The sequence below is a fragment of the Ovis canadensis genome, chromosome 24 (assembly GCF_042477335.2).
Source record: "Ovis canadensis isolate MfBH-ARS-UI-01 breed Bighorn chromosome 24, ARS-UI_OviCan_v2, whole genome shotgun sequence".
NCBI classification, from domain to species: Eukaryota; Metazoa; Chordata; class Mammalia; order Artiodactyla; family Bovidae; genus Ovis; species Ovis canadensis.
Genome location: NC_091268.1, coordinates 49,810,928 through 49,825,580, shown reverse-complemented (window position 1 = coordinate 49,825,580; position 14,653 = coordinate 49,810,928). Strand labels below are relative to the sequence as shown.

Below are 14,653 nucleotides of genomic sequence, written 5' to 3'. Positions count from 1 at the left end.
CACCCACGGCCCTCCAAGGGGTGTGGTATGGAGGCCTGGCCGCAAGAGGTCAAGAGAAAAGAGGGGCACTCTCCACAGTGTGACCTCCAGGGTGAGACCTTCAGGCCTGTCACTCAAAGTGGTCCTTCCAGAAAGCCCAGACTCAGTGGGACGCGGGGGAAACCATAGCAGTTGCACCGATGGTTGCGACAGCCTTAAGATTTTGCTCCTCAGCAAGCATTTCAGATGCCTGCCTGGTGCCTGGCCAGGCCCGCAGGTGCCTGGGGTAGCTGTGTGGGCAGCCAGACAGATGAGCTATGCCCGTGAGTGGGAGGACCCAGTGATAGGGGGCTGGGGGCAGGGAGCAGGAGAATGAGACCAGCTGGGTTGAGAGGGCCTTGAGTGCCAGGCCAGAAATGGAGGGTTTTCGGGGACCAGGACCAGTCTGAAATGGGAGTGGAGATGGTCAGTTTTAGACCCATCAGCCTGGGGCCTAAGGATGAGGGGAGGATGGGTCGAAGTGAAAGTGTTAGTTGCTAAATTGTGTCCGACTCTTTGTGACCCCATGGACTATAGCCCACCAGGCTCCTCTGTCCATGAGATTTCCTAGGGAAGAATGCTGGAGTGGGTTGCCATTCCTGTTCTCCGGGGGAATCTTCCCAGCCCAAGAATCGAACCCGGCTCTCGCACATTGCAGGTCGATTCTTTACATCTGAGCTGCCAGGGAAGCCCCAAGGATGGGTTGGAAGGGGATAAAATAGGCCAGGGAGGTCGCAGTGATGAACTGGGCCAGGACAGGGAGGAGACCAGTGATGGAGGAAGGACCATCCATAGACTGATGGGGGGTGGGGAGGATGGGGGGGCAGGGGATGCCTGGCTTGAGGCTTGGAAGATAGTACAGCCCCTGCTGGACCCACCTGGATTTCTCCACCTGGAAGGGGCTATGGAGAACGTGAGACCCCACCCCATGGCTAAAGAGAGGGAAGAGACATCTTGCTGTCTTCACCAAGAGGCTCTGAAGGACAGTCAGTCTCTCCAGCCCAGGACCACATCATCCAGGCCTTTGCTGTCCATCCCCCAGCTTTCCTTCAGGTAAGAGGTGGGGCTCGGCACGCCCCTCTCCATGAGCCCCAGCAGGGTGACTTGGTGTACCTGCAAGTCTTCAGGATGGAGCGCTGAGAGCCGTGGAGAGGCAAGCCGCTGCCATGTATATGCTCTCCTTGGAGGGGGCCCTCGACCCAGAGGCAGATCCACACTGAGGCTAGATCAGGACGTGTGCACTTGACCGAGGGTGACCGGGTCTCAGAGGGCTCCAGGGTAAACCAAGGGTGCAAGGTCTCCCCGGGAGGGCGCCCAGCTCCGACCACATGGGGTGAGTTTTCCCATCCTTAGCCACCCACCAGCCAGGCCAAGAAGCAAGAAATCCTGTGTCCTGTCTCCAGACGTGAGGCTGAACCTGCTCCAAGGAGGTCACTGTCAGAACTGCAGTATGTGAGCTGGAGGAGAGCGAGGTCCACACCTGTGCCCCCATCAAAATAGAAAGCCTGGTGTTTCATGGCTCGGAAGGTATCAATGTCCTTCAGAAATGAAACTGGTATACCAATGATGGTTCAAATCGTTTGTTTGTTTGTTTGTTTGTTTCTGGTGGGCACTGCTAACTCAGCCAAGTATAAGCCCTTTTGGGGTAGAAGAAGGAAAATTCCTGGCACCTATAAGGGTTCTTAAAAAAAAAGAAATCTTATTTGGTTGTGCCAGATCTTGGATGTGCAGCTGGGATCTCTAGCTTCATCACAACATGTGGGTTCTTTAGTTGCCGACCAGCAACACTTAGTTGCCTCATGTGGGATCTAGTTCCCCAACCAGGGATTGACCCCAGAACTCCTGCTTTGGGAACACAGAGCCCCCAGCCACTGGACTACTAGGGAAGTCCTCTAGAAAGGTTCTTATCTGCCTAGTATTAAGAGACAGCCAAGTAGTACACATTGCAACATTGTAAATGCTGAGTAATGAATCTCAATCCTTCACCCACAACCCTTTAAAAAGATGCATCTGGCCTCAACGGCCATCCTGCAAGGAGGAAGTTTTCTGCAGCGCCCCCCAAAGACCAGGGGTTCTTAATCTCTTTTTTGTGCCTCAGATCTCTTGGCAGTCTGGTGAAGGGTAGGGACTCCTGCACAGGTTCAAAACATTTTTTAAAACTCTAAAGTAAAATATGTCATCTTGCAACGAAAACCAACTATACTGAAATTCAGTGGAAATATTAAATGTAATCAAAAAGTAATCAAAAAAATTCTTAAACTCGTGATGTGTATTACATGTGTTTTGCTTATTAACACTTTAAATAGCAAGCTCTAGCAGTGCCTCTGTGGACTAAGGTAATTTCAAAGTAGTCTGAGTGTAAACGATATTTCAAGGTTTCTGCAACAACCAAGATGTGATGAAAAGATCACTGATTTCTACAGGTGGCAAAGTGTCAGGTGCTGTTACTATTGCTGTGATTTCTCCTTAAATGAAGGAAATGTTTTTTTAAAGATTTATTATTTATGACAGCACTGGGTCTTCATTGATGCCCGTGGGCCTTGTCCAGTTGCAGCGAGTGGGGGGCTGCTCTCTAGTTGCAGTGCGAGGGCTTGTCGTTGCGGTGGCATCTCTTGTGGAACACAGCCCCTCAGATGTGCGGACTTCAATAATGGCACACGGGCTTAGCTGTTTAGATTCAGACAGCTTAGCTTAGATGTGCCATCAAACCTGTGGCCCTTGCATTGGCAGGCAGATCCTTTACCACTGAGCCACCAGGGAAGCCTGGAGATGTAGTTTTTAGTGAGAGGTTAATTAAAGCAAAGATATCATTTCATTCCCGTTGAAGTTCATGGACTCAGTGTATGGTTTATCCACAGACCATCCCAGGATGTCAGGTGAACAGCAGTGCTCTAAAGAGTGAGGACAAATGGCCTTTCTTGAAACAGAATGTTCAGAAAGAGCAGAGAAACAATGGTGTGATGAGGAATCAGATACCCACCATCCAAAAAGGCCTCAGCTGGTGCCTGATCTGATGGTTGACCTTGTAGCAAAAATTAACCTCCTGGTTTCTACTTTAACATGAATGAAGAATCCTGATGGTAGGAAGGGAACTGGCCAAGGAGCCAGGTCTTAGAGGGGAGAGGAGGCTTGTGTGGTTCTGGATAAATGATCTCTCACTGACCTTATTCTCTTTGTTTGGCGCTGGATGCAGAAAGCTCATTAGAGGTTTAATGCTCATGTCGATGTTTGCATTATGAGTTTCAACTCAGAGCTGTTTAAGTTGGACACATATTTGGAAACTAATCGAGATAACAATGTGGTGCCCAGAAGCTTTAAAGGACACCATCAAATTCACAGAGACAAACAGTAGAAGAGAAGTTAGCCGGGGCTAGGGGAAAGGGGAGCGGAAAGTTGCTTAATGGGTCCAGAATCTCTGTGTGGGGTTTTGGAAGTGGCTGTGATGATGGTTGCACAATGATATGAGCGTGATTAATGCCCCTGAATTGTATGCTTAAAACTGTCTCAAGTGGCGCTTTGGCAGCACATACAGTAAAACTGCAACAATACAGAGATTATTGTTCTCTGAGCAAGGATGACATGCAAATTTGTGAAGCTCTCTCTTTTGTAGTAGATGGTTGGAAGCATCTCTTTATATATTCCAGTTAATAAGTAAGAAAAAAAGGAGACATAATTTGAATATTATTTTGAAACTCCCAGCAATTAAACAAATGTAGACATTAGGCTTCAACAACTGCTAACATCAAAAAAAAAAAAAAGGAAAGCAATAGTCAGACACTGATCTTATGTCTAGAAGGGGATGCAGCTCCCCTGTCTAAAGAGTTGAATCGTTCTAACTTCACGGTGACAATAGTGACAATCTGTGTATCGTTTTCACTTTGCCCTAATAAGGAGAACAGTTTATTTTCATCATGTACTCACAAAAAGGGTTACTTTCTCCAATCTATAAAGAATGGTGTCGTATACATTTTTAAGTAGCAACTTTTATAAGAAATATATATATGTAGTCACAGTAAAGATAAACAAAATTAAGATAAGCTGTTTTAAAATGAGCAGAGCATCAGTGAAACATGGGATGATTTCAAACAGCTATATACGTGTAATTGGAGTCCCTAGAGGAGGGGAGGGAGAAGGCAGTGGCACCCCACTCCAGTACGCTTGCCTGGAAAATCCCATGGATGGAGGAGCCTGGTGGGCTGCAGTCCATGGGATCGCGAAGAGTCTGACACGACTGAGCAATTTCACTTTCACTTTTCACTTTCATGCATTGGAGAAGGAAATGGCAACCCACTCCAGTGTTTTTGCCTGGAGAATCCCAGGGACGGGGGAGCCTGGTGGGCTGCCGTCTATGGGGTCGCACAGAGTCGGACACAACTGAAGTGACTTAGCAGCAGCAGAGGAGAGGAGAGGAGGGGAGAGGGAGAGATAAGAGGACCCCAAATTGCGGAAATCATGGCTAAAATTTTTCAAAATTTGATGCAAACTGTAAACCTACAGATTCAAGAAACTCAACAAAACCCTAAGTGCAAGAAACATTAAGAAAATTATATCAAGAGATAATCATATTCAAATTGCTTAAAGTCAGGGATAAGGAGAAAATCTTAAAAGCAGAGAAAAGAGACATATTACCTGTTTTTCCTTGGACAATAGTGTTCTCCTTGGAAATAATACAAGCAAAATGACAGTAGATTACCATCTTTAAAACTGTCAACCTAGACTTCTATACCCAGAAAGAATATTTTGCGAAAAATGAAGGGAAAATGTAGAGAAAATGGATGGAATTAAAAAGTCGGTTCTTTGAAAAGATCAACAAATTTGGCAAACCTTTAACCAGACTGGCAAAGGAAACTAAAAAAAACTAAAATTAGAAATAAAAGTGGAGACGTTACTATTGACTTTATTGTGAAAAATTTTATAAGAGAATACTATGAACAATTACGTGGCTGTTTACTCAGTCGTGTCCAACCCTGCGACCCCGTGGACTGTAGGCCACCTGACACCTCTGTCCATGGAATTTTCCAGGCAAGAATACTGGAGGGGGTTGCCATTTCCTTGTCCAGGGGATCTTCCCAACCCAGGGACCAACCCAAGTCTTTTGTGTCTCCTGCATCGGCAGGTGGATTCGTTACCACTGGTGCCACCTGGGAAGCCCATGAACAACTATATGGCAAGAAACTAAATAATCCAAGAGAAATGGACACATTTATTTAAACAAATTGCCTCAAGTGACACAAGACAAAACAGAAATATTCAGCAGGCCTGTAACTAATGAAGAGATTGCATCAGTAATCAAAAACCCCTCAACGAAGGAAAGTCCAAAACCAGATAGCTTCAATGGTGAATTCTACCAAACATTCAAAGAAGAATTAACATGAATAATACTCCAACTCTTCAAAGGAAGTAAAGATTCAGAAAGCATATGAGGTGCCTAGAACAGGCAAATGCAAAGAGACAGAGAGTGGGACACCAGGCCCTGGGGGTGGAAAGAATGGGAAGCTGTTATTTAACTGGGACAGAAATGGGATAAAAGTAAAAGGAAAGAAAATGATATGCTATGCTGTCACTAATCAAAAGGTAACTGAAGTGGCGATATTAATATCATATAAAATAGACTTTAGAGTAAAGAATATTTACCAAGGACCACGAAGATCATTTCGCAATCATAAATGGGTCAGTTAATCAAGAGGGCATAACAATCCTAAACAATTATGTACACTAACAATAGAGATTCAAAATACCTAAAACAAAAACTAAGAGAAGTACAAGGAGAAATGGGTATTCATAAACTGTAGTCAGAGATTTCAGTACTACTCAATAGTTGATAGAAAAATAGGCAGAAAAGCAACAGGAATAAGAAGACTTAAAAACATCATCAGCTGACTTGACCTCATGGACACGTGTCGAATACTCCACTCAACAACAAAAGAATACGAAGTCTCTCAAGTGCACAGGGGCCATTTACCAAGATAGATCATAATCTGGCCCGTGAAGCAAGTCCCAATAAAATCGAGAGGATTCAAGTCATATACACGGACCACATGGAGTTAAATAAGAAATCAGTAACAGAAAGCTTCTTGGAGAATCCCCACATTTGGAAGTTAAATCACACACTCCTAAATACATCAAAGGGTAAGTCAAAAAGGAAATTAGAGAGTGTTTTCTCTTTATAATTATTTAGTTAGCCATTTGGGGCTGTGCTGGGCCTTTGTTGCTGGGTCTTTCTCTAGTTGCATTGAGCAGGGGTTACTCTTGATTGCGGTGTGCGGGCTTCTCCTGTGGTGGCCCTTCCCGTGGAGCGCGGGCTCTAGGGTGCCCGGGCTTCAGTAGCTCTGGCTCACAGGCTCTAGAGCGCAGGCTCAGTAGTTGTGTGGCTCAGGCTTAGGTGCCCCGAGGCAGGTGGGATCTTCCCAGACCAGGGATCTACCGGGTGTCCCCTGCACTGCAAGGCTAATTCTTAACCACTGAACTCCCAGGGAAGCCCTAGAGAGTGTTTTCAACTGAATGAAAATGAAAGCACAACATTAGAAGGTGTGGGATGCTGCTCTAACAGTATCCCAGGAGACATTTACAGCACTAAATGTCTATCTTTAGAAAAGAAGAAAGGTCTGAAATCAACGATCTCAGCTTCAATTTTTTTTTTTTCAGCTTCAGTTTTAAGAAACCAGGAAAAGCACAGCAAATTAAATCTAAAGCAAACAGGGAAAAAAAAATAGAAATAATAAAGATCGAAGAGGAAATCAATACAGAAAAATCAATGAAATCAAAAGCTGGTTCTTTGGAAAGATTAATAAATGTTCATTGGCTGATTTTGTGTCTCCTGAATCCACTCCCCTATTTCGAGCACGTGGAAGAGTTGAGAGAAGGGAAAAGGAGAAAAGGAGCTACAGGTGTGCTGAGTTCCTTCCAAGGAGGCACGTGGGGCATGGTGCTTTCCACTTGGTCCCTTGCAGCTGAGAAAGGGTGACTGGTTTTCCATCTCAGGTCTGGAAACGTCTTTTAAGCTGTCTGCGACCTCCGGACAGAGGAGTCGGCATGTCTAGAGTTTCTTTAGATCACGTGGCAGGAGATGCCTCAGAAAGACTCAATATTTGGTCCTCTGAAGCATACAAGCAAGTATGCTCCTCCACAGGAGGAGCCCTCTCTAGACTTTGGCCAGGCTGAGAGAACACCGAGGCATCCAGCTAGGTAGGAACCGCCTCGTCACCTTCCCTCCTCTGTCTCTCGGCCCCCACCAGGATCAAGACAGTAACTAGAAAGCAAGAGGACAGAATCCACCCACAATCGCCTCCCTGGACTCAAGGCTCTCTCCTGCCTCCAGCCTTAGCTGGGGAAAGAAGAGAGGTCTTAACCCTGAAAGGGAAATATTTCCTCCACGTGGCCCTGGCGACCACGTGCATCTCTACCTGGGTCATGTAGGCAAGACACAGCTGGCCTCAACCTTGGCAGGACCCCCTGTGGTCCTCCCAGAACATGACAACTTAGGGAGCTTATGGAGGGGCTTCCTCTCCCTCTTCCAGGAAGGACTTTTTCTCCTGGGCTCTAATGACATAGGAGGCTTTCTGCCTCGCACGTCTTAGGGTACAGCTGCAGGTTATCAAACTACACAGAAATGACTCCTGGCTGTCAGGGTGCCCCACCCCTCATGTTACATTGTCATCTCTTGTTTTGGGGTCATCCTTTTGAAGAAGGGTCACGGGAAGCTGCCACCTTGACTGATCTTGCTTTTGCTCTCGATGCACATGATAAACTGTCTGGACTGAAAAAGATTTGTTTTGGAAATTCCCTGGTTGCCCAACAGTTAGGGCTCCGTGCTTCCACTGCAGGGGGCCTGGGTTCGATCCTTGGTCAGGGAGCTGAGATGCTGCGAACCTTGCACATAGCACGCCAAAGTAAATTAAAAATAAAACAGTGTATTTCTTTACTGGCCAAATCTGTCAACCTTGCTTGATACCCCTTAGTGAGTTTGAGGTTGCGTTGTAACCCAGTCTGAACTGGGGCTGTGTCCTGTGGTTTAGAGTGACGAGGGAACTCTATTTAGTCTCCGTATGAGATGATGGATGCTAATTAAATTTTGCAGTAATTATTTCATAATAGATGTAAGTTGAAACCACCTTAAACTCTAATTCCACTGTGGTCAGAAAATATGTCTGGTATGATTTCAATCTTTTGAAATGTATTGAGACTTGTTTTATGACCCAAGTACAAGGTCTCTCTTGGTGACTGTCCCATGCACACTTGACAAGGGTGTGCATCCTGCTGTTCTTGGCTGGAATGTTCTATAAATGTCAATTAGGTCAAGTTAATTGTGAGTATTGCTCACATCTTCTATATACTCATTAATGCTTTTGTCTGCGTTTATTTCTTTATTTTTACTAACTGCCAAGGCAGCAGTGTTAAAACGTCCAAATATGATTGCGGGTTTGCCGGTTTCTCCTTTTAGTCCTGCCAGGTGTCTTTTCTCCCTGTACTTTGAAGCTCTGTTATTAGACTCATCATCCGTTTAGGTTTGTTATGTCATTCTGTTGAATTTATCGTTAAGAAATGACCCTCTTTATCTCTGATAGTACTCTGTACAATCTACTTTGTTATTAATAGGGTCACCCTTGCTCTGTTATAGTTGGTATTCGTAGGGTATACCTTTTTTTTTGTCTTAATGTTTTCAGTTTTTCTATGTCCTTATACTTGAAGGGTGTCACTTGTTGAGAAACATACAGTCAGTTTGTTGTTGATTTTTTTTTTTTTAACTCCAGTCAGGCAATCTCTGTCTTTTAGAGAGCGTATCTATCATCTTGCTACTTGTTTTCCATTTGTTCCAGCTCATTTTTTTGTTCTTCCTTTCCTTTATTTAATCTTTTGGATAAGTAAGAATTATTTTTATTATTGGTTTATCACCTCTATGACATTTTAATTATATCTTTTTATACATTTTTTTTCAAATGGTTAATCTCAAGATTACAGTATACGTTTTACTTTATTATAATCTACCTTAAATTTGCATTTTGCGACTTCAGGAAAGATGTAAGAAATTGACAATTGTACAGTTCCGTTTATACCTCTTCCCTCAACCTTCTGTGTTGTTGTATAGTTTACTTCTAAGTGAATTAGAAACCTCAGTATACCCTGTAATTATTGTTGCCCTAAACAGTAGCCTTTAAAACTTTTTTATCTGGAAAAATATACAAGACATTAGATATACTACTTTAACCATTTTTAAGTATACAGTTTACTGGCATTAAATACATATTTGTTGTGCAACCAATACCACCATCAATTTGAAAAAAAAAATTTTTTTTTAACACTTACCTCCTTATTCCCTCCCCCGCCCCACCCGCCCAGTACCGTCATGTCTCTGTGGATTTGACTCCTAAGTACCTTGGCCGAGAGAAGCATGCGATGCTTGTCTTTGTGTCTGCCTTGATTCACTTAGCATAGTGTCTTAAAGGTTTGCCCATGTTGCAGCACGTGTCAGAACTTCCTGTTTTAAGGCTGAACAACAGTCCGCTGCATGTATACCACCTTTGTTTATCCATTCATCTGCCACTAGATGTTTGGATGGTTTCCACCTTTTGTATGTTGTTAACAAGAGCTGCTATGAGTGCAGTATTGATGTTCAGGTATCTGTCCAATCCCTGCTTTCGATGCTTTTAGGTATATATCTAGAAGTTGAATTGCAGGATAATATGGGGATTCTATGTTTAATTGTTGGAGGAATTGCCATACTGTTTTCCATAATTTTAAAATTTTCTCCATTTATTTGTACATTCCAGGTTTCTTCCTTCCTTCCTAAAGTTCCAAACTAGCTGTGAAATATGTTCCTTCTGCCTTGTGGGGCAGGGGGAGGTGGTAGGCTTTTAATGCAGATCTATTGGAGACAAAGTCTCTCAGCTTTTGTTTGTCTAAAAAAAATTGCCCTCGTTTTTTAAAATATTTTATTTTTGATTGAAGCATAATTGCTTTCCAGTGTCTTATTGGTTTCTGGCATATTTCAGCACGAGTCAGTACACATATATCGCCTCCCTCTTGAGACTCCCTCCCACCCCTGTAGGTTGTCACAGAGCACCAGGTAAAGCTCTCCATGTCAGACAGCAAATTCCCACTGGCTATCTATTTTAGTTTGCCTTAGTTTTTACAGAATATTTTCACTAGCCATAGATGGCTAGGTTAGCAAGGGCTGCTCCTTTCAGCACCTTAAACACATCATTCCCTTTGTTCTGGTTTCTATAATTACTCTTAAGAATTAAGCCATTGTTGTTGCTATTCCCCTGAATTTAATGTATTTTTTTCCTGTGGATATTTTAGATTTTTCTCTCTATACCTTTGACTTTCAGAAGTTTGATTCTGGAATGCCTAAGTATGGTGTTTTGGTATTTATCCTGCTTAGGATTTACTGAGCTTCTTGAATATGTGAATTCGGGTCTTTCATTAATTTTAGAAATTTCTCAGCCATCATCTCTTCGAATGTTACTTTGGTGCCTTCTTTCTATCCTCTCCTGCTGGGTTTGTTTTTCCACATAGACTTTCCTCCAGATACAGGAAATGAGAGTCTCTTTAGGTGCTGCCAGGTGGGCAAGCCTCTCCGTGCGAGGTTCCATTGGCTGCCCTGAGTCTGTTGTCTTCCAAATTTTCTAGGGCAGTAAAGAAAAACCAGCCAACTCTACAACTCATATCATAGTCATTTATTTCATATCCTTCAAGATCTAAGTGATCCACCTCAGGTGAGATTCTTGGCAACTGATGCTATATCCAAAGAAGCAGAAAGACATGAGCGTTTGAGATGGGCAGCTGTCAGCGCATATGGTAAACGCAGAGGGAGGCCAAAGAGATGTGGTGTCAATAGCATCTCCTATACAGGATAATGGGCGATGAGGGAAGTTCTTTGGAGAAAAATACCAGCTTAAAAATGCATAAAGAATGCTGAAATTAGAAGTTGACTGTTTTGTAGCACTCAGTGAAATAATGGATCCAGGAACAACCATTATAGGCTGCAAAAAACCATTAGGTCAGGTTTTTAGAACTTTATAATGGATGGATTATACTGCCGACTTCTAACCCCCAATCAATCCTAACCTGACTAAAAGCAGAACAGCCAGTCACAGTGGGGATCCTCAGGTCAGACGGAGGAAAGAACACAGCACCTCCTGTGAGGCAAACAAGCCAACAAAAGTGAATCTGAGTTTAAATCCAGTCTCTAGATCTAACTGAGTTTACTGCCCCCAAGAAAATAATGATGATGATAAGGCTATAGAAGGATATGTGAAAAGATACTTTTAAAAAAAAAGAGTTGTCCAAATCCCAAACTGAGAAATTCTATAGGAAAAAAATATTGTTTCTTCAACAAATAATTGTCATGAAGAAGAAAAGGGGAAGGAGAACTGATGTAGGTAAGATAAGACATGAGAACTAATGAGAATAATCCAATGGTTTTTAAAAAAATTATGAGACAATTGAGACATTTTAAAAATTGGGTGTTAGTTGATACTAGGGAATTACTGTTAAAGTTAGATAATGGATACATGGTAACTACTTGGTTCTCTGTCTTAAGACTTTTTTTATCTTCATGACTAAATTTTTTGGAAAGCAGTTTTGTGATAGAGAAAGGAGAGCACATGGAGAAGGAGGCAGACTCGGGGAGACGGAGCATGTTTTTATGCTGAAGGAGAGAGAGTGCAGCTGCTGCTGCTAAGTCACTTCAGTCATGTCTGACTCTGTGCGACCCCAGAGACGGCAGCCCACCAGGCTCCCCTGCCCCTGGGATTCTCCAGGCAAAAACACTGGAGTGGGTTGCCATTTCCTTCTCCAATGCATGAAAGTGAAAAGTGAAAGTGACGTCGCTCAGTCATGTCCGACTCTTCACAACCCCATGGACTGCAGCCCACGAGGCTCCTCCGTCCATGGGATTTTCCAGGCAAGAGTACTGGAGTGGGAGAGAGTGAGGACCCCAGAAAAAGAAGAAATCGCTGGTGGAGCCAGCTCTGGAGAGTCCTGGGAAACAGGGCGCTGGACCCAGGTGGCTGGCCTTGTCAAGGATTCCAGCTCCTGTCCTGTTCACAGATTTGATCTTCATTAGCCCTTAACTCATCCCATTAGATGAGTGTAATAATTCCCATCTTAGAGATAATGAACTAAAACTCAGAAAGGTTGATGACTCACTCAGGGTCAAAAAACTGTAAATGGCAGATCCAGGATTTTTTTTTTTTTTTAATTCAGCTGCACCAGGTCTTAGCTGCAGTATGCAAACTCTTAGTTGTGGCATGTGGGATCTAGTTCCCTGACCAGGGATTGAACCCAGGCCTCCTGCCTTGGAAGCATAGTCTTAGCCACTGGACCACCAGGAAAGTTCCTAGATCCAGGATTTAAACCAAAGTTTCTGTGCTTCAAGCTCTTGTGGTCTGTATGGCTGCCCTCATGGGGCAGGGAGGGTGACATTTCAACCATTGGAGGTGAAGAGGGAACAGCAGATTCAGACTTCATGACTGATGGCCCGTGTTCCTCATGAAGCTGGGTGGGAGGTTCTTGAGGACAAGGGAACAGGCTCTACTGCTCTTTCTGGGGCTGCCAAGGAGCTGGAGAGGAGTGAGTCACTTTCCTGGTCCAAGACCATCTTTGCCTGCCAGTGAGACAGAGGTGTCCCCGCAAGGAATTCAGCAGGGAGAATGATCAGGTCCCTCTCGTGGCCCTTTCCCACTCCGCTGCAGCTTCAAGGAATGGATGCAATATAGAGAGTGTTAGTTGACCCAAGCTGCATGTGGGAGCACAGTTGCTTCAGTCGTGTCTGACTCTTTGCGACCTCATGGACTGTAGCCTGCCAGGCCCCCCTATCCATGGGATTCTGCCAGCAAGAATACTGTAGTGGGTCACCATGCCCTCCTCCAGGGGATCTTCCTACCCAGGGATCAAACCCTTGTCTCTTAGATCTCCTGCATTGGCAGGCGGGTTCTTTAGCATTAGCGCCACCTGGGAAGCCCATATGTATCAGCACACAGTGGAAAACTTCGAAGCAAAGCTCATGCAAGCTCAGCTGCTACCCAGAGCCCCAGTAAGAGAGGGGATGTCCAAGCCTCCCTATCTCACTGTGTTCTGATTGCACCCGAACTTCTGTTCTCTGCATAGGTCTGCCCTGCCCCTGGGTGGTGACCTGTGTGCATGGAATGAGGCCAAAGGAGGAGCCAAAGAATCTTGTCTGGGTGCTATGGGGGCCCTAGGCGACAGAGAAGGGAGAGAGGAGGCGGGCTGCAGGGAGGAAGCAGCACCCATCGCATAAAGAATTTAAGCCAACGAATTGGGTTACGTAGTGGCTTTATGGCATAATAATAATTTAGAACTTTGGCTTTGAGGTCAGACTCATTGTGATTATCCCAGCTCCATCATTTACTGCAACCTTGGGCAAGTTACTCAACCTCTCTGGGCCCAGTTCTGGTGCCTCGGGGTCCGGGAGCATGTGGGGCTGGGTAAAGCTTTGCTGCCCTCTGGTGGTAGACAGAGGGTGTCAGTGAGAGGCCGAGTCCACTCTTGTGGGACAGCTGGTGAGGAGTGAGGATGGGCAGACACTCTTTCCTCCCACAGAGAAGACCTCAAATCTGGCTTCAGCATTAGGAGGGTGAAGAAGGCTGAGTGCCGAAGAATTGGTGCTTTTGAACTGTGGTGTTGGAGAAGACCCTTGAGAGTCCCTTGGACTGCAAGGAGATCAGCCCTGGGATTTCTTTGGAAGGAATGATGCTAAAGCTGAAACTCCAGTACTTTGGCCACCTCATGCAAAGAGTTGACTCATTGGAAAAGACTTTGATGCTGGGAGGGATTGGGGGCAGGAGGAGAAGGGGACAACAGAGGATGAGATGGCTGGATGGCATCACTGACTCGATGGATGTGAATCTGAGTGAACTCTGGGAGTTGGTGATGGACAGGGAGGCCTGGCGTGCTGCGATTCATGGGGTCACAAAGAGTCGGACACGACTGAGCAACTGAACTGAACTGAACTGGAGGGCCCCACCAGGGTCTGCTGGGGAGCCTTGGTCCATCTATCCATGACTCGTGAGGTCACTCAGGCCCTCATAGGGGCCAGCCAAGCTGGGTTTGAGTCTGGGTGACCCTGAGTTGGTCTCTTGCCCTTCTAGGCCCTGTCAGTCCTTATCAGGATGACAAACATGTCAAAACACTTAAACTAGGCTTAGACATTGAGGCTGCTATTACCTACATGCCTTAACTCTCCCTCCCCTACCTTTGTGCATTCATTTATTCCATTCACTTAACTTCCAGCCAGCAGCTGTCTGCCAAGCACCAGCTCTGGGCCAGACCCTGAGCTGGAGGTGTCAGGGAGATGGCTGCCCTCTTAGCTCTGTAACTGTCTGTTCCTCTACTGTGGTGTGCGCTTTCATTCACGGAGGATCCATTTCTCTACTGAGTGTTCATTCATTCCTTCTCATACTCACTAACTTCCTCATTCACTCACCCACCATCACTAGTTATCTCGACTGCATATTCATTCATTCTTTACTCTTTCAGACTCCTTTCCTTTCTCTCTCCCTCATTCCTGTGTTCTGCAAGCATTCTAAAAGCACCACTCTAAGCCAGAATTAGATGCTGGGTTTCTGGCACAACCCTCTCCCCAGACTTCTAGGTAGACAGATGGTGAGGACAC

The 14,653-nt window shown here is 44.9% G+C and overlaps 1 long non-coding RNA gene and 1 pseudogene across 1 annotated transcript; both read left to right on the top strand.

Moving 5' to 3' along the window:
- Positions 1–3,529: 3,529 nt before the first annotated feature.
- Positions 3,530–3,627, top strand: LOC138429816 (U6 spliceosomal RNA; annotated as a pseudogene).
- A 953-nt stretch (positions 3,628–4,580) lies between these two features.
- LOC138429665 (uncharacterized) lies at positions 4,581–7,948 on the top strand. Its single transcript, XR_011252875.1, has 2 exons — positions 4,581–6,147; positions 6,664–7,948. It is a non-coding gene; the product is annotated as an uncharacterized lncRNA (long non-coding RNA).
- Positions 7,949–14,653: the final 6,705 nt, after the last annotated feature.